This window comes from Pongo abelii, chromosome 11 (assembly GCF_028885655.2).
Source record: "Pongo abelii isolate AG06213 chromosome 11, NHGRI_mPonAbe1-v2.0_pri, whole genome shotgun sequence".
In the NCBI taxonomy this organism is placed as follows: Eukaryota; Metazoa; Chordata; class Mammalia; order Primates; family Hominidae; genus Pongo; species Pongo abelii.
This window is the reverse complement of record NC_071996.2, coordinates 89712742-89739489: the sequence shown is the minus strand read 5'-3', so window position 1 is coordinate 89739489 and position 26748 is coordinate 89712742. Positions and strand designations below refer to the sequence as shown.

Sequence of the window (26748 nt, the reverse complement as noted above, 5' to 3'; positions counted from 1 at the left end):
TTTATGGTCATTGATTTTTGACAAAGGTCCCAAGATACAACGAGGAAAGGAATGTTTCTTCAATAAATGGTTTTGGGACAACTGATTATCCACATGCAAAAGAATGAAATTAGATCCTTATCTCACACTAGATACAAAAATCGACTTAACATGGATTAAAACTTAAGGGTAACACTTGAAACTGTAAAAGTTGCTAAAAGAAAACAAGAGAAAACCTGCATGAAATTAGCCTTGGCAAGGATTTTTTTAATATAAACCCAAAAGAACAGACAACAAAAGCAAAAATAGACAAATGAGATTAACTAAAAGCTTCTGCATAGCCAAGAGAAAAATCAACAGATTGAAGACAACCTACAGAATGGTAGAAAATATTTGCAAACCATACATCTGATAAGGGGTCAATATCCAAAACATATAAATAACTCAGACTCAGTAGTAAGAAAACAAATAGTAGACTCAGTAGTAAGAAAACAAATAACCCAATTTAAAAATAATCCAATTAAAAATAGACAAAGGACCTAAATAGATATTTCTCAAAAAGAAGACATACAAATGGCCCACAGGTATATTTTTAAATGCTCAAAATCACTAGTAATCAGAGAAATGCAAATTAAAACCATAATGATAAATCCTCTCACATCTGTTAGAATGGCTATCACTAAAACAAACAAACAAAAAAGATAACAAGTCTTTGGCAAGATTGGAAAGAAAAGGGAATACTTTCACACTGTTGGTTGCAATGTAAATTGGTATAGACATTATAAAGAACAGAATAGAAATTTCTCAAAAAATTAAAAATAGAACTACTATATGGTAGATCCATAAATTTCACTCCTGGGTATATCCAAAGGAAATGAAATCAGTATGTTGAAGAGATAGCCTGCAATCCCATGGTTCTTGCAATATTATCCACAATGACCAAGATATGGAGTCAACCTAAGTGTTCATCAACAAATAAACAAAGAAAATGTGATATACATACACAATAGGATACTTTTCAGCTTTAAAATAGAAGAAAATCTTGTCATTTGCAACAACGTGGATGAACTTGAATGACATAATGTGTAGAGAAATAAACCAAGCACAGAAAGACAAATACTGCGTGATCTCACTTAGATGTGGAATCTAGAAAAATTGAACTCATACAAGTAGAAAGCAGAATGGTAGGTAGCAGGGATTGAGGGTGGCAGTAGATGTTTGTCAAAAGGCACAAAATGTTAGCTAGATAGGAAAAAAAGTTCAAGAGATCTATATGGTGTACCACATGGTGATTATATTTAATAACAGCATAGGAGGGGACCTTTTTTTTTTTTGAGATGGAGTCTTAGTCTGTTGCCCAGGCTGGAGTGCAGTGGTGCCATCTTGGCTCACTTCAACATCCACCTCCTGGGTTCACGCCATTCTCCTGCCTCAGCCTCCCGAGTAGCTGGGACTACAGGCACCAGCCACTATGCCCAGCTAATTTTTTATATTTTTAGTAGAGACGGGGTTTCACCGTGTTTGCCAGGATGGTCTTGACCTCCTGACCTCATGATCTGCCCATCTTGGCCTCCCAAAGTTCTGGGATTACAGGCATGAGCCACCACGCCCGGCCAGGAGGGGACTTTTAAAAGTTCATGGAAGATGTGTATTATCAAAAACTATGTATAGATTTCAAAGTTTCCCTGCACCAAAATAAACTCATACTAACTTGTTACGGCATGTCTGAACAGGACCTAGTTTCAGGCATGAGGAAGGACATCAGTTTGAAAGGAGCCCCTATTTGAACAACATGAATTCTACTAAAATTGAAGCAAACATAAACATCAAATTTAGGTGAACCCTGGGTAGAAGAATGCTGAAATCATTGGTGCTTTATGAAAAGTTTATGGAGACATTGCCCCAAAGAAATCAGCAGTTTACAAATAGATAACTCATTCTAAGGAGAGATCAGACAATGTTGAAAATGAAGCCTGCAGTAGCAGACCATTCACATCAATTTGCAAGGAGGAAATTAATCTTGTTCATGGCATAATTGAAGAAGACCAATGATTAAAACAGAAAAAATAGCCAACATTATAGACATCTCAATTGGCCCAGTTTACACAATTCTTACTAAAAAATTAAAGTTAAGCAAACTTTCCACTTGATGGTTGCCAAAACCATTGCACCCAGATCAACTGCAGAGAAGAGCAAAGCTTTCAATGGAAATTTTAAACAAGTAGAAGAAACCTCCTAAAGCATTGCTTTGAAGAATTGTATCAGGAGACAAAACATAGCTTTGCCAGTATTATCCTGAAGACAGAGCACAATCAAAGCAATGGCTACCAAAAGGTGGAAGTGTTCCAGTCAAAGCACAAGGGGACTGGTCAAGAGCAAAGGTCATAGCAACAATTTTAGAGATGCTTAAGGCATTTTGTTTGTTGACTTCCTGAAAGGCCAAAAAATGATAACATCTGCTTATTATGAGAGGGTTTTGAGAAAGTTAGCCAAGCTTTAACCAAAAAATGCCCAGAAAATCTTCACCAGAGATTCCTTCTCTACCATAACAATGTTCCTGCTCATTCCGTTCATTAGTCATTCACCTCACAGTGCTGATTTGGCTTCTTTGGCTTATTTTTTTCCTAATCTTAAAAAATCTTTAAAATGCACTTATTTTTCATCAGTTAATGTAAAAAAAGACTGCATTGATATGGTTAAATTCCCAGGACTCTCAGTTCTAATGGGATGGACTAAACGGCTGGTATTATCACTACAAAAGTGTCTTAACCTTGATAGAACTTATATTGAGAAATAAAGTTTATATTTTTAATTTTTATCTTTTGATTTCATTTTTCGCAAACTCTTTGAAGTCCCCTCATATTGTATTCTTAAAATTCGTAGAGATTAGATTTTAAGTGTTCTCACCACAAAAACGAGAATGTGAGGTAATACATATATCAATTAGCTCAATTTAGCCATTCCACAATATATACCTATTTCAGAACATGTTTTATGTGATAATATGTGTAATTTTTATTTCTCAGTTAAAAATATATAAGTTTATTAAAATATGGTTTATATATATATACAATGAAATATTTTTCAGCCATTTAAAAAAAGAAAATCTGTCAGATGTGACATGGATGAACCTTGAGGATGTTATGCCAAGTGAAATAAGCCAGTCTCAGAAGGACAAATACTGCAATATATTCCACTTCTATGAGGTAGGTAAAGTTGTCAAACTCATAAAAGCAGAAAGTAGAATGATGTTTTTCAGGAACTTGGAGGAGAGGGAAATGGAGAATTGCTTTTTAATGGGCATAAAGCTTCAGTTATGCAATATGAAAAGTTCTAGAGATCTACTCTACAGTAATGTGCTTCTAGTTAACTGTACTATACTGTGTACTTAATTGTTAAGCTAGTTAAAAAAAGAGTACTATAGTTTCATAGCACACAAATCACTTTGTTTGAGATATAATTGCAACCTAATGATGAAATTCAAATAGGCCGGGCGCCGTGGCTCGCTCCTGTAATCCCAGCACTTTGGGAGGCCAAGGCGGGCAGATCATGAAGTCAGGAGATCAAGACCATCCTGGCTAACATGGTGAAACCCCGTCTCTACTAAAAATACAAAAAATTAGCTGGGCATGGTGGCGGGTGCCTGTAGTCCCAGCTACTCGGGAGGCTGAGGCAGGAAAATGGTGTGAACCCAGGAGGCAGAGCTTGCAGTGAGCCGAGATCGTGCCACTGCACTCCAGCCTGGGCGACAGAGGGAGACTCTGTCTCAAAAAAAAAAAAAAAAAAGAAATTCAAAGAATAGTCATTGGGACAACATTTGTATCAACTTGTCCATTTTTTCTCAAATGGAATTACTCAGGTAAATTACAAATCTATTTCATGGAATGTACAACACTCAACATATTTTGACCATCTTACAAGTGTCAGATAATAGTACAGATTTTTTTAGAAACCTTCTAAAACTGACGTTTCACTCCACTCCCAGCTCTTGGGACTCTAGAACAGTGTTAAAATTCTGAGTCTAAATTTGGCACATAGTAATTCTCAGAATTTCTAGGATTTCAATATAATCATTACTTGTAAATCCTCACTCTCTCCATCTTTGCATTATTTCTGTATCTCTTACCATTATTTCCATATCTCTTACCTTTCCATATCTGTATCTCTTTGCATTATTTCCATATCTCTTACCTCCAGCTGGAGATGTCTTTGTTAAAATGCTACCCTGTCTGGTATTTCATACACTGTAAATAGCTCCAATAGCTTGTTTCTGCAGTCTTCTACTCTCAGCACCTAATTTCCCAACATTTAGCACAGGCTCTTTTTGTTTAAGGAACAAACTTAGCTCTTGTAAAAATGTGGAAAGAGGGTATAGGGTAAATCTCATAGAACACAAAAAATGAAGAAAACACAGCCTTTAAGAAAACCAGACCTGAAAACTGAAAAGTTTGTAGTATCAGGCTGCTCGTCACATCTCAGCTTCTCTCACTGCCCAAGAATATGGGCCTCAAGTCAGACTACTGAAGTCCAAAATCTTGTTCTACTATTTACTAACTATATGACTTTAGATAAACTAGTAGTCTAAATAAGTTTTATTTTCCTCATCTGAAAAATGGGAATCAAAACAGAAGCTTCCTAATAAAGCTGTTGGGACATTAGAGATGTAAAGTGCTTAGAATGATGCTTACAGTATGTAATAAGTGTTCCGTATATGACTATCTCTTCTTATTTCTGTGTCTACATTGAATCACTCTCTCTCATTGTGGCTGCCACCTTAAACTCTCTAAACTCTACAGCTGCCTGATCCTTCTCCCTGATTGGCTCATCATCCTATTTGAGTCATGCAGCACAAACAATTATTGGTTAATATTGGTTAACTCTCCTCCAATGACTAAAATAATTGTTGGCTGCAGTCAGGATTCTGAGATAGAAGATGTGACCATGTTAAATTTACACAGGGAATGTGACCTTTCTTGGACACAGTGTCCCAAATCTATAAATTACATACATTTGGTAAGTCATTGGTCACAGTTAGAGTCACTTTTCTACTGCCATTTCTAACAAGTTAATGGCACATATAGGAATAGGTCCAAAGTGTACTTATTTCTACTTGAGGATGTTTTTTCCTAGGTCTCTGAATAGCTATTTTATATTAAGCAAGTTATTTATTTCACCTCTCTGACCACTGGTTTTCTCAAATATGTAGTGTAATTTCAGTAGATCTGTTGTTTCTCAAACTCTATCTCCATGTACCCACAGCAGATGGTGGCTCTCAAGTGCAACACTCTCCTGTGGACTGTAGCACAGATGAGATATGGGAATAGATTATGGGCAATTGTAGCTACTTTCTCTGTAACTTCACCTCTTTTCTTCCAACTCAGAAAAAAAAGTATGCACATCATTGGGTAAATCAGAGCACTTGAAACAACAAAAATAGACGTCTGTAAGACCTTTTTGATTCTGAGTTATAAATCAAGACAAGCTCAAGACAAATTCAAAGATCCTTTATATAATCTACTTTCTTATTCTTAGCACTATTTCAAGAAATATTTCATAACATGTCTTAAATATAGAAGAATAATTTATTTAAAATACCTTTCTAGTTTATTTTTGGATAAATAAACTCGTTGCATATGGGCACTTGCTTTAGTCAGTAACATTGGCCCCCCGCCCTCCTTGAAAAAGAGTTTAATATAAAACAGACTTAAACCTGAAATTATCTTCTTTCCTCTAAATTATTAGCATAAGTACATTTCATTAACAAAAACATCTTATAGTTTTTTATAGTTTCATATTATCTTAGTCCAATATTTCTGTAGGGCCAATTACTCTCTCAGGCTATTCCCACTAGGTGCATCCCTACATTAATGCCAAAGAGAACAATTCTTTAAGCACAGGATTTCCTGTTCAGTTGCTGCAAAATTACAAGGACCTTGGTTGGAATAACTTGGAGCCAAGTACTTAATAGTAAGTAATAATAGCATATATTGAATAGACTACAAATAAAAATGTGGGTCTACCTAAAGAAATTATTTTTATTCATTTTCTATTTTGTTTTAAAGGTATTAACATGTTTCCCCAGTTCCACAAAGTAAACGATATATCCTATTATTCATTTTAAGGTTATATATTATGCCTAACTTAAGAAAATGTATTATTTGAGTTACTGTCTATTAACTATTGTGAGACTCTAATGATAGCATTGCTAACACATTGTGATCTAAGCTCCTTAAATTTTCTAGTTAAGTCTCTCCTCTTTTCTAGATAATAATATAAAAATCATGCTAAATTTGACTACAGAAGATAATTGCAATATCTTAATCAGTGAATAATATAGTTTTCAGAGATCTGAAACCAGTACAGAAAATATTGGAGCAAGTACAGTAAGTGAACACCAAGGCAAATCCCAAAGAGGTGGAACTGTAATCATTCAAGTGAATGGATAGGTTGGAATTCCTCAGGAAAATGCTTAGATACCAATTCATTTCAAGTACAATATGAAGTTACTGTAGAAAGTAGTGGTACAGGTTTTCTAACTATGGTAATCAAAATTCTATAATTGTGTGCCGCAATTGCAATCCGAACTGGTTTCTAGACTGAATGGCAATTTTCTCAGCAAGGAATGCCATTTACTACAAATAACATAATAAAGTGTCTAAAATAACAAACACTTTCAATTATCTCACATAATCAATAATCTGAAGGTGGGCAGTTTTAAGGTTTGTTGTTGAGCTAATGATGACAAAGTTCGGGGGCTTTCTACAGTTCTCTTGGCCTTTCCTTTAGACTTGCAAGATGGCTACCATAGCTCCAGATTTAATTTGTCTAGAAGCGGGAATCTGGAAGGGGGAGGGAGAAACCAGTGGGACTGGAGTATGACAAGTTTGTATTTGTTCCTTTTTTTTAATATGAGAAAGAGACATCTTTCCTAAATGTTCTCCAACAGATTTCCCCTTGCTTCTCCTTTGTCTGAACCGACACATGGTGATTCCTAGGTGAAAAGAATGATGAGAAATGGACTCCTTGACTAAGGAAAATAGGATTGCCATGATTGGCTAAGACCACTTCTTTTTGTTTTGTTTTGTTTTTTTGAGACAGAGTCTCGGTCTGTCGCCAGGCTGGAGTGCAGTGACGCGATCTCGGCTCACTGCAACCTCCGCCTCCCGGGTTCAAGCGATTCTCCTGCCTCAGCCTCCTGAGTAGCTGGGATTACAGGCTCTTGCCACCACGCCCGGCTAACTTTTGTATTTTTAGTAGAGACAGGGTTTCTCCGTGTTACCAGGATGGTCTCAATCTCCTGACCTCATGATCTGCCCACCTCAGCCTCCCGAAGTGCTGGGATTACAGGCGTGAGCCACGGCGACCAGCTGGCTCAGACTGCTTCTAAGTTTGCACAAACACATCTTTGATTCCCTTAGCATTCAGAGGGGGTGAGTCTCCAGAAAAGAAGAAGAAAGAAGAAAGAAGGAGGAGGAGGAGGAAGAAGAAGAAGAGGAGGAGGAAGAAGAAGAAGAGAAGGAGGAGGAGAAAGAAGAAAGAATGAAGAAGAAGAAGAAGAGAAACTACTGATACACATAATAACATGGATGAATCTCAAAAGCATCATGCTAAGTTAAGTGAAAGAAGCCAGGCTCAAAAGCTACACACTATGTGATTCAATCTATGACATTCTAAAAAAAGTAAGAACTAGAGGGATAGAAATAAGATCAGTGGTTTTCAGAGACTCCGGATTGGGGAAGGGGATTGATTACAGAAGCATGAAAGAGATTGTTCCAATAATGGAAATGTTCTCTGTCTTGGTTGTGGTAATAGTTATACAACTGTATAAATTTCCCAAAATTCATAGAACTGTACACCCAAAAGGGGTTACTTTTACTATGTGTATATTATATTTAAATTTTAAAAAATAGTTGGGCAATTTCTCTGGCAAAGGCAACTAGTAGTGTATATTACAACTTCCTACATTAATATTTCTCCTTGAGACTATTCAATATGGTCTGAAACTCCATCTGGGGAACTAGAATTAAATTGTATTTTAAAGACCCTACCCCTAAAGTAGCCTAGGCCTAGAAAATCATTTCAGTAGAGACTAGTTAATTAAGGAAAAAAAATCCAGGTGTTCCAGAAAGTTCCTGGAATATTCTTAGTATTTGTTTTCACCAAAATCTGTTTCCAATGGTCAATGGCAATGTGTGAAGCCAGATTTAGCCAGGAAATGTTCTTCTGGCTGTGTTCTCTGTATACATCATTCAGAATTTCATGTGCCTTTAGAAGGTGGCTAATTAATACAAATTTATTATATAAAACATCATAGCAGTCATATTTCAGTTTAAAAAATTTTCAGAAAATGTTAATCTTACAAAATTTCTTTGTGTAGAAATTACTTACATAGAAAACCTTATTTTACTGTTAAGGCATTAGCCTCTTTATACTGCTTCAACTATATCATTAATACTCTAGTTCAAAAAACTAAAATATAAATTAGTAAGTATTTTCTTACAATAGTTATTCTCTAGTACTTAATCTTGTTAAAAGAAGCATTTTAGCCTCTCATTTTGGGTTAGATGATGCCTCTGAATTAACACCTAAGGCCATATTGGAAGAAATTTTAGACATATTTCTTTAATGAGTATCGGCCATTGGCCTAATGCTTAAATGGACGCAGTGTTGGCACAATGAGAATGAACAGAGCAATCACAAAAATTACTCAACAGGCCAAAAAGGCTTATAAATGACTTTCCCTATGACATTATTTCTTTTAATTTAGTTCACATGGTAACGTTTTTTGTAATACAAAAAAACAGTTACTAATCAGTTACATCAGTGGCTAATGTGCTAAGTATATACAATAGCAAGTTTAAATAAAATCAAAAATTCAATTATTTCTATGATTTTAAACATCTAGCTATTTTAAGTCATATAGACCAAACATTCAAATATTTAACTATTTCTTCTTCCCTCCATCTAGATGTTTTATAATTTTAGGGAAATGCTGAAGGTGAAAAATAAAGGGACCAAACTGAACTAAGTAGAATTTTTACTTTGAATAAGTTTTGAGAAACAGTCACTAGACATTGGAATGAATATCTTTGCCTTTTGAAACAATGGAGAATCTCCAGTATCAATTCCAAAACTTGAATTGTGATTTGCTACTACCTTGCATCCATTCTCTAATCTTGAAAAGTCATTTAGAAATGAAGCATACCCTATCAGTTTAGCTTTATCTTTAAAATGTGCAGCATCTCCCACCAACTTTCCCAAGCTTCCCTAGTTGAAGATTCAAACACAATACCTTTACAAACACAGCATTTTGCTGAGTAACCAAACTTAACCTCCCAAAACAAAGCATTCTATTAAAATAACTTGTTTGGCACATCATTAGGATTGTGCTATTATTAGTTCCAGGCAAACAGATGTCTTCCTGGATAAAATCCAAGGCAGGCATCTTTTATTTTTTTGGCAAGTGAGTAACATATTAAATTATACTTTTTCCAGTTCAGTAACTTTTTAGCATTAGAAAGAGATAAAATCTTGCAATTCTATTAGACCTGAATTTTTAGTCTACTCTTTTACAGTAGAACAATTTCGTTCTTTGTAAAATCAAGATATTTAATTTTGTTTTCTAAAAATATTGATATACTAGCCAATGACATTAAAAGAACAAAACAAAAATATTTATAATTCTTTTGAAAGTACCAATAACCATTCTTTCAAAATCCATTCTTTTTGAAAGAATGCACATAATAATGTCAAAAATTAAAGCATCTCTCAATTGTACAGCCGTAAGTGAAAGACTTTAAAATATACTAACCACTTATACTGCAACTGATTCTTTTAATGTGGAACAGAAATTTCGTTTTCCATTTTCCCATATTAAGACACATTTTTAGCTATGTCCTCCTGTAAAAGTAATTTTTAAATTTAATCTTTAAATGTTTGTATATCTGAAAGTTAAAAGAAGTAAATGGTACAGAGACAACTACTTGTCCTATTATACATCCTGACCTTCCTCCTTTTAGTAACAGAACTCTGTTTTTCCTGGCCTCTTCTGCGATCAGGAATGGTCATATGATATGAAAAAGAACTAATGTCAACAACTTCCAGATCGTTTCCTTGAATGGAAGTTACCTTCCTCTTTATCTTTCCTCTACTTCCTCCTTCCCCTTTCTTATGGGCTGGTGCCAATGAGATAGCTTCAGCATTAAGGAACAGAGAAACAACAAAATGGAAGGAACTTCAAATCCCGATTGACCTTAAGGAGAAGAGCCACCTACAGTCCCTGAACTTCTTACCTTCCTTTGGAATTCTTCTACAGAGACAATCTTATTTGGGGGGAGGTGGGCATGGGTGGGATTTTTAATCCAAGGGTTCAGATAGGGATGCCTCTATCACCAGCTCCTATGGTTTGAATGATGGTGTCCCATCCAAAATTCATGTTGAAACTTAATCCCCAATGCAACAGTATCAAGAGGTGTGTCCTCTGGGAGGTGATTAAGTCATGAAGGCTCTGGCTTCAAGAATGAGCTTAGCACCCATACAAAAAGGTTTAAGGTTTAAGGTTAAAGGGAGCACTTTCTTGCCTTTCCCTCCCTTCTGCCATGTGAGGACAGCATTCCTTAACTCTAAAGGATGGAGCAACAAGCTACCACCTTGGAAGCCAAGAGGGCAGCCTTCACCATACACCAAACCTGCTGGAATCTTGATCTTGGACTTCCTGGCTTCTGGAAACAAGAGAAACAAATTTCTATTGTTTATCAGTTACCCAGTCTGTGGTATTTTGTTTTAGCAGCACAAACAGGTGAAGACACCAACCTTTTCCCCAGGGACACAAAAAGCCCAGCTCTGGTCACTCAGAGGACTACATTGTACCGACTATCACAAATGTTTCATGCTAGATATATGGCCCACACCAAGCCCACAGAAGCCCTCTCAGCTGTTTTGCTTAAAGCTATCAGGAAAATGTATACTCTCCCTCAGAGCTTCAGGTACCATACAAGCTTGGACTCCTGAGGCTCTTTTAGTAGGGAAAGTCTACCTAGAAATAAATGCAACACAAAAGAAAACAAGACCAAGAAAATAAGAAAGAGGATTGTCTTAATGATATCATTTAACCCCCCCTGCATCCAGCTGTGCTAAAGCTACGTGTACCCTGGGCTTCCAGGGTGCAGTTTTTGGGGGCCAATAAATCCCCATTTTTGGTTAAAACTAATTAAAATAGGATTTCTATACAACTAAACAATTCTTGACTAAAACAGCTGTCAATTATAGTCTTTTTAACTGGCAGAAAATATCATTAAGACTGTTATTCTAAAAACAGTTTTTAACTTCAAAATCATTCCCATGTTCCCGGAACGTCAGTTTAAGATTGTTGCTTGTTTTATCTTACATGATTATTCTGGCCTATTAAAAGCTAAGTCTCTGACAACATCACCTCATGGCACCAAGTTTAAGTAATGCTTTTAGCCCTTTTTTGTCTGCTGTCACCCACTTTTTTTCTTTATGTATATTGCCATAGCAAATAATTTAATGCTAGTTTATATAATTTATTTTAATTAATAATATAATTTGAGTTATGATTTATTTTCTTTTGGGGGGATTACATGTAACACTTTTATCTCTTATTTTAGCTAATGAAAGACGTGAGATTTATTTGAAAGAGAACTTTCAAACTGAATTATATGAACATAAATATGTATTTTGGCGTATTTTTGTTCCTCTCTATACAGCGTGAACACATAATGTGTAAATGCAAATAGGCTCTGTTAAAAGGCCACTCTAGTTCCACTAAGTGAAGACTCAGGAGTCTTAGCTATTGCCAGTCATTGCTAATTCATTTAACAGAAAATATCTGAGCACCCTGTGCCAGGCAGAGTTCTAAGCTTTAAAAATATTGTAGTGAAGAAAGCAGTCAAGCTCTTACTCCTCAAGAGATGAGTTTTCTCAGATACATTGAATCTCCTCCCACCATCTGATGAGAGTGTTCTCTTCAGGATTCATCCCATCACAGTCATTGTCCTAAGTGCCTTTCTAAAATCATGAATCCTGAGGGAAAACTAGAGTCACAGATAGTTGGCCTCGTTGGACATCACCTGAGACTTCAGTCCACCCCTACTGAGAACTCTCAAACCTAGAATCATTGATTCCATTATGTCCCTGTCTACCCAGCCCAGCACAGAATTCAAGCCCCTTGCTGACCTTACCTCTCATATGTTCTCCTTTCCATTCTACTCAATCCTCCTTCAGTTCTGAGTACTAATGCTCTTCTCTTTCCCACTTTTCTTTGTACCCTGTGAGATTATTTTTCTTTTTTTGTTTCATTTCTAATTATGTGCAATGACTAAATATTACTTATGATGAAGGACAGTGTTCAGCATAAATTTAATTCCTAATTTGGTTGTTTTTATAAATATGAGAAAAATTTTTTGTGTAACAATGCGGGATAGGACAGATGGAAATGGATGTTTTGGTATTAGCAACATAAATCAACTATTGAAATCCTTTCATGTTATATGCCAAAAGTCACCTAGGGATGTATTATCAAAAATTATACTTTAATGATACATCAGTTCCTTCAATTGTTTTGAAAGCAAAAAATTAAAAACTCCCTGATGTTCAAAAAATTTTGTTTCTGAATCATTGAGGAAATTCACTTTCTCATCATCAATACAAATTTTTCTTTTGTTTGATGTCTCCATGATTTTATACCCTGGGATGATCAACATCAGATTAGATAATATGTGATTTTGTTTGATAAAGCAAGAGAAGTGTAGTTGCAAAAGGAAAGTAGGAAAAGAAAACAAGTGTGATATTTTAACTTAAAGCTCTAAGGCCAGTTAATATTAGCAAAGAGTGTATGTGGAATGAAGGATATAGACATTAATCTCTAAATTATTTCAACCCTATGTACTTGGTAAAGTCTTTATGGACCTCAAGAAGTGTACATATCTCAGTTTGAAGACTGCTGATTAACTATTCCATAAAATTTCAACCTTGGGTCAGCTGGCCTTAGCAAACCTTGAGCTGCCAAGTTCTTTATTCCCTTTCTTTGAATAGTCACATTCCATCAAAATAGAGTCTACAGTCTGTATTCACTATCTTCACTCTTTCATGTCCTATGTCATCCTCAGTCATATTGTAAATAGTAATCTCTTCTCATAACTCCATAGCAGAGTCACCAACAATTTCCTAATGCACAAATATGTGGCTATCTTTTATTGCTTATATGTCTGGACTACTTTGCAGCATTTGACCCTGGTAACCATTCTATTTTTCTTGAAATTCACTACTTTGTTGTTGTTGTTTGGGTTTTGTTTCTTGTTTTTTGTTTCTTGTTTTTGAGACAGAGTCTCGCTCTGTCGCCAGGCTGGAGTGCAGTGGTGTGATCTCGGCTCACTGCAACCTCCGCATCCTGGGTTCCAGTGATTCTCCTGCCTCAGCCTCCCGAGTAGCTGGAACTACAGGCACGTGCCACCACACTCAGCTAATTTTTGTATTTTTAGTAGAGACAGGGTTTCACCATGTTGGCCAGGATGGTCTCGATCTCTTGACCTCATGATCTGCCTGCCTCAGCCTCCCAAAGTGCTGGGATTACAGGCATGAGCCACTGTGCCCGTCCAAAATTCACTACTTTTTATGCTTAACACTTTATTCTTTCCTTTCCAGCTTCTTTTTCAGGATTCCCTTTCATTGTACAATATTCCTAAAGTGTTATTCTGCAAGGTTTCTGCCCTTGGCCTTTTTCTCTCCTCATTGAACAAACCCTGCCTGGGTAAACTTATCTACTCTCTGACCCATTCTACATCATGATAATTACTGTATCTCCAGCTCAAATATTTTTACAAAACGTATGGGCTTTATAGCCAATGCCTATCAGACAGCTTCAGTTTGCTGTCTACTCCACTGCCTCAAAATGGCAGAATCTGAACTCATTATCTATCCTGCTGAACTTACAACACTTCCTGGAGTCCCATGTAGTTATGAATGCCACCACCAAGACTTCTAAATTAGAAACCCCAAGGGACTTTCTCATTTCCTAATTATCTGCATCCATAAGTGACCAAGTCTTAATAATTAAATCTCTTACACATGTATATTATCGAATTGTGTCTTTAAATAATTCATTTGTCTAACAAATATTTATTGCATACCTATTATGTTTCAGCCACTTTTCTAATTATAATAAAGAGAAGATAAAGATAGACATGCTCCTTGTATTTGTTGATATTTATATGTGTGTCTATGTGAGTTTATATATGTGTGTGTATATATATACATCCACATATATACATATAGGTATATGTATAGCTGATGTTGAGATGAGTCAAGGTCAAGTCAACACAAAGCCAAAGCCAATGATGCTACAGTGATTAGTCAGAGGGGGAATAAATAAGTTAAAAATAGCTAACAATAATTACCCAACATGTCCTCTTAACAAGAATGCTTATCAGTCGCCATGGCACTAAACTAGTCAATTATTGCTCATATCCTTTAAAGCATATTTATAAACTAGATAACAGATGGTGGAAATGTTATACTTTTGATCTTCCCAGTCAGCCAAATGTCTCTCTTAACCTACTAAAAAAAAAACACTGACTGAAAACCCAAATTTCAGATGCAGGAAACACATTCATTGCTGTCATTTCTGTCAGCAGTTGTTTTCTTTTTCTATTCCCTTGATGTAGATTAGCACCAAAGGTTAACTAATTTAAGCAGCTCATACTAATCTGAATAGGTAGGGGAAAAAGGAACATTTGAGTAGAGAATAATGATTACAATGCAGAAGATGATTATATTATTAAATCTAAATTTCATATCATCATTTTTGGAAAGATAAATAAAAACATGTTTATGAACAAGTAATGATTTAATGATTGCTAACCCAACAGCATTCAGGTTCACGGTACTACGCTGACACCTAGTGGAATAAAAATAGAATCTCAATGCTTCCAAGAAATCTATTTTTAAGCTTTTCACCCTTAAGCTGTAGAATAAATAATACACACATACACACAGACTCATATGACATACATATCATAAATATGCCAAAAGGCAAGACGGCCTTGGTGCCAATTTAGTGAAAAATTGCTTGAAATGATTGAAAGCAGATGCTGTTGGTTTTCAAATAATACCTCACCAAATTCTATAAAAATTTGGTTTTTAAAAGTAATCAGTAGCTTTTTCTTCATTTTTATTTTAATCAAAGTTGGTTTTTTAAATGTAGCTAAAATAATCAGTGTTTGTTGAGACAAAAATGGGCCTCCCTTCTCTACATCCCATTTCCCCTTCCCCAAACTTGCCATTATGCAGATAAGAAACATTTTCAAACATGTAAGATTTTGTTTTATTATGCTTTTGCTTTTTTAAAACCTTTATTTCAGTTTCAAGGGTACATATACATGTTTGTTATATAGGTAAGCTTCATGTCATGAGGGTTTGGTTTACAGATAATTTTGTCACCTAGGTTGTAAGTATACTACTTGGCTAGGTATAGAACTCTAAATTAGAAATTACTTTCCCTTAGAATTTTGAAGGCATTACTCTTTGTCTCATGGTTTCATTGCTGTTGATGAGAAGTAAAAATCAATTCTGATTCTAGATCCTTTAGTTTCTCTCCCTTTCTCCCCTTTCCTTCCTCTATCCCTCCCTCCCTCTCCTTCTCTCCTCTCTCTCTCTCCCTCCTGCTTCTTTCATCTCTCTCATTCTCTCCCTCTCTCCCTATCTTCCTCTCTCTCTCTCTCTCTCATACACACACACACACACACACACACACACACACACACCCCACAGAGTGTAGGATCTTCTGTGATTCCCCAGAATTATGAAATTTCATGTCCATCGGTCTTGGTAGGACACACAGCCACTACCTGTAGGTGTGAACTGCATGACTTCACTTACGCATACAGAGTGCTTCCTTGGAGTGGTTCCATGCCCAACCTATACATCCGTACTCAGCAAATGTGTTATACTTGAGGAGCCCTCGAATCAGTTCCAGGAAATGTTGCAAAATTATTTTTAACATTTTCTTCCCATTTCTTTTATCTGGTCTCTTTCCAGAATTTCTGTTAATTGGGTAGTGAAAGTGTTGTGCTCTCTTCCAATATTTCCTCACTTCAATTCTTATTCTGTTTTTTGCTGTTGATGGTGATGGTGATGATGAATTAGTTTTTGTTGTCTTTTGTTGTTGTTGTTTGATTATTTGGGAGGGAATTTTCTCAGCTCTTACCATTATCTTGAATTTTCTTTGTAATAATTTAAATTACTAAAATCTCATTTTTATTATCTTAATATGTCTTTATTATAGCATTCTGTTCCTTTGTTTCAATAGACATCTCTCTAAAAAGATTATGCAAATTTTTATGATTTTCTCTCTGCAGAATCTCTGTTTCTACCTCTAGTTTTTTACTTTTAGCTATTTGATCTGCATCTTTTATGTTAAAGGTCACCGTTAGATTTCTAAGCCTTGATTGTCAGCTCATATTTTAGAGTGGGTGACGAAAAACCCCAGTTTGAAACACTGAGTGGGCAGGTGGGGCTTTCTGACTGTAAACATCACTGCAGGTAATCTGGCCGGACCATGCCATCAGGGAGCCCCTCTAATTAATATTTACATTTTCATCAGATTCTCTAGAGAAGACTATTACTATTTTCTTCTTGGAAGGCAAATTTCTGATAACCAGTAATCTAGTTATAGGGTAGAATAAGGAGGGGCTGGAATTCAGCCTCCAGTATGCATGTTAACAATACCACTTTTTTGGTAAAGATATCACTAATTATGCTTGGTATCCCTCAATGCCCTTTTGTTTGACCTCCTCCAGAGAACAAATCTCTGCTGATTTACTTGGATGGAGGCAATTACCTAAATTTTCAGACTGAGAAAGGAGAACCAGGAATGTAACTCCTTCCTAAGCAGCTTTCAATCAGTTTTCCTTTTTATAAAATACATCCCACTGGACTCTCCAACTGCCAGAGGTAGCTAATCACATAAATCCTTGGCCCTTTTAAAATTCTTCAAAGCAAACTGAACTGGTTCTTACCTTTTGCAACACAAGTTTAGTATAGAGCTTTCACAAGTTTGCTATAATGCTTACCACTTATCTATCATTTCATTTTCCAAAATTATGTTGCTGTTGTCTCCACTCTGATTCCTTTTGACTTGTGGGTTCATGTCTTTCATAATATTCCTTTACTATAGCTTCAGTGGGGTTTTGGAAAATACATTATTTAGATTGATATGTTTAATTTACCAAGAAGCAACCTTGTGTGCTTATTTAGCTAATAGATCTTTTTGCCACTTGGGTCACTGAGAGGAAAGCCAAAATACACTAAAGATATTGGTTTATAAGAGTTCCAATGCAATAGAACCAAAGATGATATTTAGAGAGTCTAGCTGTGCACTTCCACACCTAAATTACCTTAGAGACATCATAAATTCATGACTAAGTCTTCAAAATTTGTGCCTCCAAAATGAGGTTATTTTAAAGGAATGAGATCTCATTAATAGCATGATGTTATATTAGTTTGACGCAGTCTATGTCAATTTACCAGTTAAACCTTCAGTTGTCAAAATCCTTAATCATAAATAATTGAATATAAGATTTTTATATCAACTAAGCCTTCTTTCCTGGAAAAAAAAAAAAAAAGAGTAGCACATGAAGGTGAGTCCACACTTACATATCCAACTTTTTAATATGCATCTCCATTAAAAATCTCACAGTCGGCCGGGCACAGTGGCTCACGCTTGTAATCCCAGCACTTTGGGAGGCCAAGGAGGACTGATCACGAGGTCAGGAGATTGAGACCATCCTGGCCAACATGGTGAAACCCTGTCTCTACTAAAATACAAAAAACATTAGCCGGTCGTGGTGGTGCGTGCCTGTAGTCCTAGCTATGCGGGAAGCTGAGGCAGGGGAATCGCTTGAACCTGGGAGGTGGAGGTTGCCGTGAGCCGAGATCATGCCACTGCACTCCAGCCTGGTGACAGAGCAAGACCCTGTCTCTAAAAAAAAACAAAAAACAACAACAACAAAAAAATCACAGGCACCACAGTCTTAACGTGTCTAACCTGGGCTTTGATATGTTTCTTTCAATTCCTGTTCTGTCTTCTGTGTTACCTATTGGCAAGGGTTTGGGATTCATCTCTGACTCTTCCTTCTCCCTATCATCCATATCTTATGGATTTCTAAGGTATTTTGATTCTACACCTTAAACCCATTATTTCTTTTACATCTCTACAACCATTAAATTAATGCAGAGAATCATTTTTGTTACTCATTTGATCACAAAAAAACAGAGACTCACTTGAACTAGTTCAAACAAGTAGGTTTACAGTAGTAAATAACTAAGAAATCACACAATAATCTGGGAGGAGGGACTACAATAGAAATAAACTTCAGTGAGGTTAGGACTAGAGAGTGTCATATATTCATGGTAGCTCTGGTGACTTTGGCAGCAGGAGTCCAAAAAGCTTTACTTTAGTGCTTTGTCATTAGTGTGACCATGCAGCACTTCACAAATCTGCTTATTACTATACCCCCATGACAACACCCCCTGCCAGAAAAGAGAACAACCCTTCTCCTCAAATCTTAGCTCGGTTTCTAACAAAGGAAGTCTAGATCATCTTTGTGAGCCAGGCCACTGAAGTCAGACTAGTCTGTGAACTCTCATTAAATACAATGTCCACTCTTGGTCCAAGTAGCTGTAAACAGAGGTAAAATGATGCATGCTACCTCCTATGCACCAGAGATTCGAGAAGGAGAGAGTTACCGAGAAATAGGCATAGGTGTTCAGTAGAGCCCTCTTTTTTTTTTCTTTGTCTTACTTATGCCAACATTGCACAGACCAATGTAGAACCACATCAGTGGAGCTCAGGACATAATTTTTGGAAATCAAAAGATGGGATAATATTCACATGAATATTTGCTCTGAGGCATCATGTCACTTTAAGATTTCTCCCAGGGAGACTTCTCAGAGAACTAAAAACAAAACTACTATTTGACCCAGCAATCCCATTACTGGGTATATATGCAAAGAAAAATAAAGTATTCTACAAAAAAGACACACGCACTTATATGTTCATTGCAGCACTATTCACAACAGGAAATACATGGAATCAACCGAGGTGCCCATCAGTGGTGGATTGGACGAAGAAAATGTAGTATATATACACAATGGAATACCATACAGACATGAAAAAGAATCAAATTATATCCTTTGCAGCAACATGGATGCACCTGGAGGCCATCACCCTAAGCAAATTAGCACAGGAACAGAAAACCAAACACCACATGTTCTTACTTATTAGTGGAAGCTAAACATTGGGTACTTTTAGATATTTAAAGATGAGAACAATAGAAACTGGAGAATACTGGAAGGAGGAGACAGAGTAACTGGGGAGGGCTGAAAACCTACCTATTAAGTACTATGCTCTCTTCCTGGGTGACAGAATTATTTCTACCCCAAACCTTAGTGTCATGCAATATACCCATATAATAAACCTGCATATGTACCACCAGCATCTAAATTAGAAGTTGAAGTTAGTTTTAAAAAAAAAACATTTCTCCCATGTCAAAGTACAATGTATTCTTGCTGACTCTGAACACACACACACACACACACACACACAAACACATACACTCACACACACACACTTCCGTTCCTTTTGCTTAAGGAATGTCATATTTTTCTATTTATAATCATATTCTTTTGGCTCTTCTCTGAGAATTGCAGGTGTTGTCATTTGTTACAAAGGCAATATTCAATAATATATTCTAATTATAGATCAGCTACTCACCCCTGTTTTGCAGTTGAGAATAATACCAATATAGTATCAGAAAAATCACCATCTGGATGGTAAAGAGAAGAAATAGACTGGATGTATTTTCCAAGATAATGATTAAACAATTAAGACAAAAAAATACACAAATTTATTTAACATTAATTTGTTTTTTATTTACATAGACCCTAACATCAAATATTTACACTGATGACATTAAGGCCCAAGAGTTCCACAAGAAAGATCCTCCAATGAATAAGATACTTACATTTACACATTGAATTTTGGAAGTTGTGTATATGTTTAGAAAACTCTCAAAATGCGTTCACATTGATTTTCTTTTAGTATGGTAACTAAGATAATATTGCATTTTTATATTTATAGAAAAGATTCATGAATACTACTGAAACTTGTATAAATTTCAAATTAGACACAGTTTCTATGGCAAGTAAACAATGAGAGGCAACTAGTTTAAGCTTTAAAACAACAAAACAACATTTAAAGCTTTGTCATATAATTTAAAACAAAATAATCATAGACTCTTAAAGCTGAAATGTCTTTTAGATAGGATATTTAGGACACTTTCCCATCTGGGCAAGAAAACCTTCCACAGTATCCCTGAATATTGGCATTCAGAATGCCATGAAATGTTTTCTGTGATAGGAAACTACAAGCAGCGTTAAGAGAGCCAGTTCATTTTTGGAAAGCTGAAATTGTTCGAAAGTTCCTTTTTATAATGAGCCAAAGCCTGTCTCTCTAAAACATCAAGCCCTCTTGAATGACATAGATCAAAATTGTATTCTTTCATATGTGTGTCTTTTTAAAATGCATGCCCTTTTAAATGTTCTAAGAACCCCTCATAAAATATAGTGCCCAAGCCAGGTGCTGTGGCTCATGCCTGTAATCCCAGCACTTTAGGAGGTCAAGGTTGGGAGGTCATTTGAGCTTAGGAGTTCCAGACTAGCCTGGGTAACATGGCAAAATCCCATCTCCACCGAAGAAATACAAAAAAATTAGCCGGGTGTGGTGATGTGAGCCTGTGGTCCCAGCTACTCAAGAGGCTGAGGTGGGAAGATCTCTTGAGTCCAGGAGTCAGAGGTTGCAGTAAGCCAAGATGGTGCCACTGCACTCTAGCCTGGGTGACACAGTGAGACCCCTGTCTCAATTTAAAAAAAAAAAGTAGTTCCCAGAATCAAGTTGGCAGCTAAAACAAAAGCATCTGACCCTACTTGACTTCTTTATGACATAAAGATGAACTACATGCAAAGTATAGAAGAAAACCTGGAACACTGATCTGCATTATTTATTATTTGAGGAGAATTGTGCAAGAGGAACCAGGAAGATACACCATCCAAGCGCGTCCAACCCATGGCCTATGGGCCGCATGCAGCCCAGGTGGGCTTTGAATGAAACCTAACACAAATTCATAAACTTTCTTAAAATATTATCAGGTTTTTATTGCAATATTTTTAGCTCATCAGCTATCATTAGTGTTAGCGTATTTCATGTGTGGCCCAAGACAACTCTTCTTCAAATATGGCCCAGGAAAGCCAAAGGATTGGACACCCCTGATGTAGACTGTGCTAGTAATCAAGGAGCTTGTCTACAAAAAACAATGACTTGAACCCTGACTATGTGAAATGTAGTAGCAACAGGGACAGCAAGATGACTTCAAGAACCTAAAGATAAAGAAAGCCACACAAAAAAAAATACTAGTGTCATTAGTAAGGAGTTTTGCCCTTTAACATCAGACCTCTTTTTGATGCTGTGGGCAACAGATTTAGAAAGGAGCTTGGACCACAGTGGGTAAAACCGCTGAAAAAATTGTTTCACAAAATACAAGAAGAAACCTCACAGAGACAAGTTCCCCAAGTAGTATTGACCACAGTCCTAGCTTCTTCCTATTCCCAGATCACTGAACTGCGAACAATTCCACATGTCTAAAATGCTACAAGAGGATTCTGATAATCCCAAGTGGAAACTGAGGCAAAACAAGAAGACTCCATCTGTCCTCTTTTAGGGGCAAATACCAAACTTGGAAGGAATTGACCCTATTAAAAATGAATAAAAAGAAAAATGCAACTAGGAAAAATTCTGTAACAATAACAAAAAGGCATAACACTCAAGAGGCAGAGAAGGCATGTGCTTTTAAAAAAGATATTATATCTAATAACATCTGTTTTATATGATTAGTAAAATTAGCTAAAACATAGCCTCTATAAAAAAGTTAAAAAGGTTATATAATAACTATCTGCAATTAAACAAGTGGCTGAGATTTTTTAAAACTGCATGAGCGACAGGCAAAGATAGCAAAAGAACGATAATTTTTAAAGTGTTCTAAAATAAATATGCAAATGACATAATTTTCAATGCATCAGGATAAAGAGGAAAAACATGAAAAGCTCTCCCAGAAAGCAGAAGATTGAGAAAAAAAATGAGGAAGAATAAAACAATAGATAAGACTAACTAAAAACAAGCAAATAAAATAGGAACAAAGCACAAGATAATTTGGGTTCCTTAAAAAGAATCTGAAGCAATAGAACAGAAGCAATAATCAATAACGTCACCGAATAAAAAAGTCAGTTGATGACATATTAGAAAAAATCAGTGAAAGACAACTTGTGAAATTATCTTGGTTGAAGTCTTAAAAATGAAGAATTTAAAATCTTCCGGGAAGAAACATGTTATCAATACAAAAAGGTTAAAAAATTTGGCCGGTGTCAGATTTATACCCTATATATTATGGTTCACTTGCAAAAATATAGCAATATCTTTACAGTTGTAGGAGAAAGATTTTAATCCAAGTATTGCGTAACCAGCCAAATTGTCATTTACGTGTGAAAGCAATTTTAAACAATTTAGGTTTTTCAAGACAAAAAGTATACTGCTCATGCTTTCTCTGCAAAAAATTATTCAAGAAGTTATTCAAACCAACCAAGAAATGAATCTGCTAAATAAAGAGAATGGAGAAGCTACGATATAAAAAGGAGAGCTGGTGATAATAAGAACCATTTAAACATAAAATTATACATTCCTGGTTTTTCTCACATATATCCCTGTGCTTTACTCGTTATTCATGAATGGGGGATAAGCTTTCTGAATCCTATATGTCTGAAAATGACTTGATTTTATCCTTACATTTGTTTGATAACATAGCTAGACATAAAATTCTAGTGTCAGTATCATTTTCCCTCAGAACTTTTCCAAGTCATTTAGGATCCCTGATGCAAATAAAGACTCTAATTCTTATCTCGTTTTTGCCCATTTGTATCTTTTTTTTCATTTTGTAAATGGCTAGGTTTTTCTCTTTATTTTCAACATTTCAAAATTTCTCAGCCACATATCTAGGTATGAATCATTATCCATTTGTACTGCTCAGCATTTGACAAGCCCTTTTTATTTGAAGATATAGTTCTCCCAATTATCCTAGGAAATTTTTTCTATTATCATCTTTGATAATTTCCTTCCCTTCACTCTGCCTTTTGAAAATCACAATGGTCTAAATTTGTACATTTTAGCTTAGCCCTCTTTCTTTTAATATTTTTCATCTTTTTTTCTTTTTGCTCTACATCTAGATAATTGACATTATCTTTCAAAATTTCTGTTGAGTTTCTTAATTAAAAAATCATTTCTAGAACAACAAAAAAACCCTTCTTATTCTGATTGTCTTTTTAATATCTTGGTCTTTTGGCTTGTCAAATTGTTTTAATTCTCCTGCCCCCTTACCCATTTTGGTAACTCTCCAATTTTTTTCTACCACCTTTCCATATTCTCCAGATTTTTTTAACTTTTAGATTGTAAATACATGACTGTCTTCTGCCAGGACTTAAAAGGCAATAATAAAGTTCTTGAGACCATGCAGCCCAACTAGCAATCACAGTTATGAAGTCCTTTGTTTTCACTGCAACAATGAGAATAAAGGTACAATGTTTAGTCCCTAGCTTTCTGAATGACTCAGAGGAATTTCCACTGGAAATATCTCATGGTATAAGTGAACAAGTTTCCTGAATGCCTCACTTCAGGGTGGAATTAAAGCTTGATTCTGGGCCCTTCTAGTCAGCCTACAAGCTAACATACATCCTATAGTAAATTCCTTTGTAAGTAAAACTAGCTAAAGTGATTCTATTGTCCAACTCAATGCTGGCAGATGAGACATAATCTGTTCCATGTTCTTGCCATCAATTACTCCCCGTTTTATCAGTCAGCATTCTTCCACCCATATTTGTTCTTCTAGTAGGTTGTTGAAATTGTTAATTTGCCAATGGCCCCATATTCTTTTTCTATTGCTGCAAAAGAAATTATCACAAATTTAATGACTTAAAACAATATCCATTTACCAGTTTACAGATATATAGGTCAGAAGGACAGGCAGTCTCAGCTAGGCTCTCTGCTCACTGTCTCACAAGGTTGAAATCAATGTGTTATCCAGACTGTGCTCTTCTCTGGAAGCTCTGCAGAAGAATCTGCTTTCAAGCCCATTCAAGTTGCTGCCAAAAATCCAGTCCTTTGCTGCTCAAGGTCTAAAGACTCCTTTTCCTTGCTGGTGGTCAGCCAGAGGCCACTTTCTTCTTCCAGAGGACACAGAATTCCTTGTCACATGGCCCCCTCCATCTTCAAAGCTGGCCAAAAAAAAAAAAAAGTGCTTCCATTCTGACTTCTCCTTCTGTCACCAGCCAGAGAAAACTGCTTTTAAAGAGTTTATGAGATCAGATTAGGCGAACCAAAGTTATCTCCCTCTTAATTAACTCAAAGTCAACTGATTAGTAACCACAATTATACCTGCAAAATCTCTTTTGCCACATAACACTACATATTCACAGAGGAAGAAATTATACAAGGGTAAGGGTCATTGGGGTCACTGGGGTCATTCTGAAAATTCTGCCTACCTCAGCCCTCTTTAGTTCTCTTCATTGTCAGAGGTTGAAACCTGACTTTTTTAAGGCTAGTCAATGGGGGAGAAACTAACATTATCTACTTAGTCTGGCATCTTAAAGTCCCAATCACACTCATAGTGGGTTATATATTTATTCATATTACACTTTTATGTGCAAAAAGTTTAAAAATATTTTCTCTATAAATGGTCCAGTCACTTTTGATAGACTTCACTCTCTTTGTTCACAAGAAAAAAACTCAGCAAAATATAATTTAACCTGACTTAATTACCAAATCGTCTTTTAGATAAACGGTGTTCACTATCAAAGAAAAACTGCATTGGATGGAGTTAAACAAGCAAGGAAGACTTTATTAAAGTCTACTGCAATATGGAGTGAGATTAAACATGACTACTGAAACAAAAGCTGGCAGTTTTTATATTTTTTATTATTATTATACTTTAAGTTCTGGAGTACATGTGCAGAACGTGCAGTTTTGTTACATAGATTTACACATGCCATGGTGGTTTGCTGCATCCGGAGGTAAACTAGTGGAAAAGTACTGGAGGACTTTAGGGTGAAGGTTGGCCAATGTGATTAAGCCATCTGTATTTGCTAATTGGCACTTATCTAAATTAGGCTTCTATGCTGCTGCAAAGACTAGGATACGAGAGCACTATTTTTATTGATGATTCTATTTCAAAGAATGCCTCCCAGGTCCTTGAGAAAGACATGACTGGTTGTCATACCTGCAAGAGGCTGCAAGAATATTTACATCTTAAAGGGGTAGAGAAAGAATTTATAATTCCAAGTTTTCTGAAGTAAATACTTTTAAGAAAAGGGAGGTCAAGAATCTACAGTCGAGAAAAAAATCTGTCTAAAGTTTAGTCAAGCTAAGTGGAATGTTAAGACCATCATAATCATTATTAAGGATAAAATGCGTAGACTTTTAGATTTCCACTCATTCCCTATTTCATCTCAAAAAGGTATATGAGTGTATGAGGAAATAAAAGCTCTGTAAACACGTGTCTGATAACAAAAGATGATGACCTTAAATTCACACAGTGTCCCCTAGACTCTTGCTGGTCACTTCTGCAATATGGGCAGTCTGAATTGTTCCTTGTTAGTGAACATTGAGTTGCGAGTTTTGACTTTTTTTAAGGTGGTTGTGCTGGTGCCTCCCTCTGGAATCCTTAGTTCTATTTGCTTCCAGTCTTGAAGTCAATTAATTCTGTATCTTCTTTGTCAGATACCAGTATTCTGCCTTTCTTTTGTGCCTAATCTCTAGAAAGAAACACAAACTCTTGTATCCATTTCATGTTTTTAATCCTTGAGAACCAGATCATTTACCTGTCTTCCACAGGCACCTCTGAATATTGCTTGCCATGTGTTAGACATGGCAAAAAGCTGAAGTTTCCTAGTAGCCTGCAACTCTCTAACACCGTTACAGAAGTATGCTATACACACACACTTGCCCCAGGTATTCAGTCATCTTAAACTCATCTCAATGTTTCAATCCATCACTCTATATATTCCACCCTCAACCCAACTCATACATGCCCATTTGGAGACTGACAAGCTGACTTCTTCTAGTGACTTCCATCACTCTTCTTCCTACTTCCTAGAGCATTCTTTTCCATATAATTCCAAGGTCTAATACTCTAGGTTCAGCTTTTTCTGTCTTAACGGGAGCCATCATAACTTTTTAATACCTATCTTTCATGACAATTGTATTGCTAAAGAGGCTAAAAATTAATCCAAGAAACTCAGGCTTATCAATCCATGAAACTCAAGCAACATTTTTTTTTTTTTTTTGAGACAGGGTCTTTTACTCTGTCACATAGGCTGGAGTGCAGCGGCACAATCTCTGCTCACTGCAACCTCCACCTCTCGGGCTCAAGTTATCCTCACACCTCAGCCTCGCAAGTAGCTGGGACTACAGCCATGCATTATGCCCAGCTAATTTTTGTATTTTTTTGTAGAGACAGGGTTTTGCCATGTTGCCCAGACTGGTCTCAAACTCCTGAGCTCAAGCAATCCCCCCAGCCTTGACCTCCCAAAGTGCTGGGATTACAGACATGAGCCACTGCACCCAGCCCCTCACAGCTTTGTTTTTTGCAGTAACCA

The 26748-nt window shown here is 36.1% G+C and overlaps 1 long non-coding RNA gene across 1 annotated transcript in view; it reads right to left on the bottom strand.

The window, feature by feature from the left end:
- Positions 1–26748, bottom strand: part of LOC134759610 (uncharacterized) — a 135999-nt gene that overhangs the window by 107224 nt on the left and 2027 nt on the right. The window contains exons 2-3 of the long non-coding RNA XR_010136061.1: positions 24088–24369; positions 19769–19820 (exon numbers count right to left, since the gene is read on the bottom strand). This is a non-coding gene — a long non-coding RNA (uncharacterized LOC134759610). The remainder of the gene's footprint in view (positions 1–19768; positions 19821–24087; positions 24370–26748) is intronic.